The sequence below is a fragment of the Macrobrachium nipponense genome, chromosome 47 (assembly GCF_015104395.2).
Source record: "Macrobrachium nipponense isolate FS-2020 chromosome 47, ASM1510439v2, whole genome shotgun sequence".
NCBI lineage: Eukaryota > Metazoa > Arthropoda > Malacostraca > Decapoda > Palaemonidae > Macrobrachium > Macrobrachium nipponense.
This window is the reverse complement of record NC_087222.1, coordinates 13,574,206-13,580,700: the sequence shown is the minus strand read 5'-3', so window position 1 is coordinate 13,580,700 and position 6,495 is coordinate 13,574,206.

The following is a 6,495-nucleotide window of genomic DNA, read 5'->3' as shown; positions in this document are numbered from 1 at the left end:
CAACTACTGCTGCTCTTGAACAACCAGATTTTTTTTTTCTTTTTTGACCTCTTTCGATGACCGCATGAATAGTATCTGTCTATCATGTGGAATGTACAGCTAACATGTTTATTTGTGGGTTTTCCAGTAATGAACTCCCTGTTATAGAGAAAGGAAACCAGCGATTAGGTAGCTAGGCCGATTCCAAATTCAATATTAAGTATAGTATGCTTTAGATACTTAACAATGGGGACATAGCTAATATGCATGCATCACTGAAACCTCCGGTCTTCCTATTTAAGCATTCCGCATCGTTCGTCCCCGCGAATACGAAAGCCACCAGGAATTGGGACTTCCAATGTATTCCGCTGTGTTTATTACGAGGCCCTGGGGGTTAATTACAGTCGTCCGAATAAATATAACTTGAAATTCTTTTTCAGGAGGGAAAACTGCATTGAAAAACCGCAACTGCTATAGTCTTGGCCGCCACGGAATAGGTAGTAATATAGATCTACTAAATCTCCTCCCTCTCCATCAGTGGCATCATATCACTGGACTCCGATGATGATGATAATAATAGATCTACCAAATAAAGGAAAGAAAAGCAAGCTGAATGAAATCTGCCCTCCATCAAAGATAGGCCTACTTATAGGTACCTACTACCTATTCACGACACGCCGGTCAAAGATTTATGTAAAACGTGTTACTCTCAAAACTCTCTCCTCTTCCTTCTCCATCAAACGTATTCATGGCACACCTGTCGAAAGGAAAAAATGCACCTACTATGAAAAAGCAAGATGGGCAACATGTTTAGGGCCTAGTAGTACTAATGGAAAATGCGTGCCAAACTACTTCTGTCTTTCCTGAGAAAAGGGAGAACGTCTGTCTGATAGAACCTACCTACCTATATTTAGAGAGAGAAGAAAGAGGAGAGAGAATTGTGACTGTAATACGTTTTATATAAATCTTTGACCGGCGTTCCGTGAATAGGTAGTAGCTATAAGTAGGCCTATCTTTGATGGAGGGCAGATTCCATTCAGCTTGTTTTTCTTTCCTATATTTATTTATTTATTATTAATCATCATCACCATCATCGGAGTCCAGTGATATGCCATTGATGGAGAGGGAGGAGGTTTCAGTATTATGTCCCCGTTGTTCAGTATCGCCGGTTTCCTTTCTCTCTAACAGGGAGTTCACTATTGCAAAACCCACAAATAAACATGTTAGCTGCACATTCCACATTATTCTTAGTAACCCGGAGTACTGTTAGAGTAACAGTAAGATACAGGGCTGCCGGATTTCCACACTAAAGAAATCCACACTCGGTCTCAGACAGTTGCCAGTTATGCAATATATTCGACTTTATCGAACTCAGGGATGTTAAAAATTGTTTAACATGATCTTGTAAGTGCTCAAAACTTAGCAGTATGCATTCCCAGCCAGTAGCTTTTTTTATTTATTTATTTTTTTTTTTACTGATAAGTAAGGATAGACAATGACCCTTTTCGTTTTTAGCTCATATTGTTTAAACATTAAGTAGATTTTTATTGTTTTTTTTTATGAGGGTAAAAGAAGCAAAACTTCTCAACAACAGTCGGTACTCTTTTTAATATGATGATGAAAAACTACAATGAAACTTATTTAATTTGACGATGAAAAAAGTAACATAGGTGTTTTACAACAAGTTTATATATATATAAGGCATCTTAATCACATCATCGTAATGAAATATAACGATAAATTTATGATGATGTTCAATCCGGCATTATTGCCATAAATATATGACTAGACCTATATGTTGGGCCAACTAACTCTGTTGGTTATATGCTCGCAAGTGAACTTTAAAAAATAATTATCGCTGTATTGTATCATTGCAATTACATAATTACAATAACTTTCATGAAGAATTGAAGCTGCAAATGATGTCTTATTTTTTAAAGTAAAGTAAACTGGCTACGTTTCCTGGACCTTGGCTAATGTACTGAACCATTTAATTTTACATGAGGATTGAATTACCACTGCATTATACAATTTCTCACTTTTATCGTTGTTATACTCATAGTCATTCATTTATGGCAATATCAACTGACAACGAAATCATGAGCGCTATCATCTATACTGATAAACTAGGCCTATGATTTTGGTAAGGTCTTACATTATACGAATTACAGTTATGAAATCATTAAAGCCCGTTCTTTTCAAAAGTTTATGTCACCGTAGTTGTAGAATAACCAAACTGATTATACAGGCACATCAATAATTTTCGAATGCAAAAATTGCAATGTAAAGCTGTAAAGTGCGTCGCTGAAAAATAATTTGCTACCAAATGGTAGTATAAATGTATGCATACATTTCACAAAATTTTCAAGAAAATATACCATCAAAACTAGCAAATTAAGAATACTCTCTAGTATTATGAAAAAGAATAAATGTAGATTTTGTTGAGAACCATATTGAAAATAATTTTGATAGGTAACTGAGGTTGGTTGGCGCTGGAGCCAGCCAGTTCGTACGGTCAAGATCTAGCTTATATTCTAGGTCTTGGTTTGCACATGAATCAACGGTCAGATTTGTGCGTCTGATAAACATCCAAATGCATCCCCAAATTAAAAAGGATAAAATTAATTATTTATTTTTATGGATATTTGTGTGAGAGACTTATAAAATAGAATAGTAAACAATTATCATAATTTATTAGCTTTTAATTAGCATACGCTTTTTAAGTAAAAAGCGTGGAAATTTTTACGTGTGGATTCCACACTCCACAACTAATCACAATGTGGACAAGATAAGCCGTATTAGTGACGTCATTTCCACACTTCGGCAGCCTTGGTAAGATAACGAATACCATCGGCGCCTTCCCCCACAAAAAACCCCCCCCCCCTCCCGTCCCCATATCCGTGACTAATCCGACATCTCTCTTGTAGGCGCCTCCTCTCCCATTTGATAATAACGTTTTTTTTTTATATTCGCCTAAGTTTTGCCCTCATCCTATCCATTTTTGTATTAGTATAATTGCCTTTTGTACGATGTCGCCCACATTTTGTCCTTGTTTAATTCGTGCGCAATTTGGACAATTAAAAAATGAACGGCCGAAACTTAGCCGTAATCCTTGTGACTTGATAAATATTGGCATGGCTCTCTCTCTTTTTCTCACTCAATATCGGACGTTAGGATCAGTATATTTCTATTAATATTGTTCCTTTGTTTTCCACTCTATGTAATTGTGTTCATGTGTATGGATGTATAAACATACGTGAAGTTGCAGAGATTTGGTTACATGGATACCAATATAAAATAACAATATAAATTAAAGTACACATTCTAAAAAATGGTATTTTAGTCTACAGTTTACTCTCTCTCTCTCTCTCTCTCTTCTCTCTCTCTCTCTCTCTCTCTCTCTCTCTCTATATATATATATATATATATATATATATATATATATATATATATATATGCAATTTTTAAGTAAAGTAAGATGTTTGTTCAACTTACAGGCATTATTCCACTGGACATAGTGGAATAATGCCTGTATGTCCTTTAATATCTAATTCGCTCTACCTCGGAATTAATATATTTTTCATATATACTTAACTGAAGGGGAATTTTTTCTCGATAATAGACTTGCCTGGATCAGGACGCGAACCCAGGATCCTTTCAAATCCAGGAGCGTCAGTGAAGCTTTTACCTACTACACTACCGCGAGAGGCTAAAAGTTCATGTCGCCTCTCACCCTGAAATACCTTCCGCGCATGAAAAGTGATATGACTTATAGATTGGCTACGTGCTGTCAAAAGTACTACAAACACTACCGGAATCGAGGTGGGTTGATGTTGTCTCCAAACCAACGAATTACCTGCGCGAAAGGTATTTCAGGGTGAGAGGCGACATGAACTTTTAGCCTCTCGCGGTAGTGTAGTAGGTAAAAGCTTCACTGACGTTCCTGGATTTGAAAGGATCCTGGGTTCGCGTCCCGATCCAGGCAAGTCTATTATCAGAAAAAATTCCTCTTCAGTTAAGATATATTGAAAATAATATTAATTCCGAGGTAGAGCGAATTAGATATTAAAGGACATTGTAGCTCGATATAGTATGGAATCACGGAAAAGTGATATGACTTATAGATTGGCTACGTGCTGTCAAAAGTACTACAAACACTACCGGAGTCGAGGTGGGTTGATGTTGTCTCCAAACCAACGAATTACCTTCGCGAAAGGTATTTCAGGGTGAGAGGCGACATGAACTTTTAGCCTCTCGCGGTAGTGTAGTAGGTAAAAGCTTCACTGACGTTCCTGGATTTGAAAGGATCCTGGGTTCGCGTCCTGATCCAGGCAAGTCTATTATCGAGAAAAAATTCCCCTTCAGTTAAGCATATATGAAAATATATTAATTCCGAGGTAGAGCGATTAGATATTAAAGGACATTGTAGCTCGATATATGTATATGAATCACGGAAAAGTTGATATGACTTATAGATTGGCTACGTGCTGTCAAAAGTACTACAAACACTACGGAGTCGAGGTGGGTTGATGTTGTCTCCAAACCAACGAATTACCTGCGCGAAAGGTATTTCAGGGTGAGAGGCGACATGACTTTAGCCTCTCGCCGGTAGTGTAGTAGGTAAAAGCTTCACTGACGTTCCTGGATTTGAAAGGATCCTGGGTTCGCGTCCCGATCCAGGCAAGTCTATTATCGAGAAAAAATTCCCCTTCAGTTAAGCATATATGAAAATATATTAATTCCGAGGTAGAGCGAATTAGATATTAAAGGACATTGTAGCTCGATATATGTATATGAATCACGGAAAAGTGATATGACTTATAGATTGGCTACGTGCTGTCAAAAGTACTACAAACACTACCGGAGTCGAGGTGGGTTGATGTCTCCAAACAACGAATTACCTGCGCGAAAGGTATTTCAGGGTGAGGCGACATGAACTTTTAGCCTCTCGCGGTAGTGTAGTAGGTTAAAAGCTTCACTGACGTTCCTGGATTTGAAAGGATCCTGGGTTCGCGTCCCGATCCAGGCAAGTCTATTATCGAGAAAAAATTCCCCTTCAGTTAAGCATATATGAAAATATATTAATTCCGAGGTAGAGCGAATTAGATATTAAAGGACATTGTAGCTCGATATATATTAATATATATATATATTTATATATATATATATATATATATTATACTATAATATAAATATATATATTGGAGAGAGAGAGAGAGAGAGAGAGAGAGAGAGGGGTAAACTGTAGACTAAAATACTATTTTTTAGAATGTGTATTTTAATTTATATCCGAATCAGTGAACTTTAGCAGTCGATCTAATTTACTTTACTTCCAGATGTCATAAAAATTGATAAGTTGTGTTTCTTATGTCCAACAGTAAAGTTAAAACTAAAGATACCGAAACAAATAAATTGTAGAGAAATTACAAATCAAAACATTTGTAATTAAAAAAATCATAGGGATTATTTGTTTGGTTTTGTAAATACAACAATCTCGGGGTCAGAACTCCGCGTATAAAACATAAAACATTCTTTTTAACTATAATATCTAATTGTTCAGCCTAGTCAGAGAAAGAAAAAAAAATCTCACTGAAAAGTTCCAGAAACTGGCTATATCAGAATAGATTTCATTGTGCCTGCCCAGTCTATAACAATGAAGGAACTGTACTTAGCCCACCATTCACCAGTACCGTGGCGTTCACCACTCAGAAGAGTCGGTGCACTAAAACGTATTATACTGTTCATGAATGATTCGCGTAACGCAACATGGTCGGTTTAATACTTTGCAGGGGAAGCAGACACGTTCATAATCAAGCACAGTGGAGGAATTAATGAAGGAATTACACACACATATAGTACACATGCATAGTATATTTCCTACAAACTGAAATATAAAGTACCTTGGTAATCTACTAGTGAAGTTATTGGACGCGGCCAAATATGCATTAGCAGTATATAATTGATATATCCAAGCCTAAGGTGAGGTACGGTACGGAATTTGTCCGTTTTTCTGTACCTGAACTATACCGTACCGTACTCTGGTAAACTTCGTACCGTAATTCCGTACCGTACACATAAGCTAAATATCAACATTATCGTGCCGTGCCGTACCGTACCGTAATGCCAGCTGATCGCCTGATACCAACGCGAGCTGGTTCAACTTGCGAGGGCACCTTCATGCTATTCTTGCCCTCATCATATCCGGCAATAAGGCCGCTTTCTGCCAGGCACAGTCTATTGAGTTACTTGTTGTTGTTCTGTGTTAATTTTAGTATAAATTAGTTTCATTTTTTGTACACGAGTGTTGGCTATATTGAAAACTGCTACAAATTTTTATCATTCTCTCGATACCTGGTTTTTGGTAGACCTCGAATTTTGCCCCATACCTAGTGAAGAACACAAGTGTGTAGTATACTAATGTGAGATTTTAGTCACCTGTTCATTAACTTAAAATGAGAGCTATGAGGAGTTTAATCATCTTCAAGGTATGCCGTATGGTTAACAGGCATTCACTTT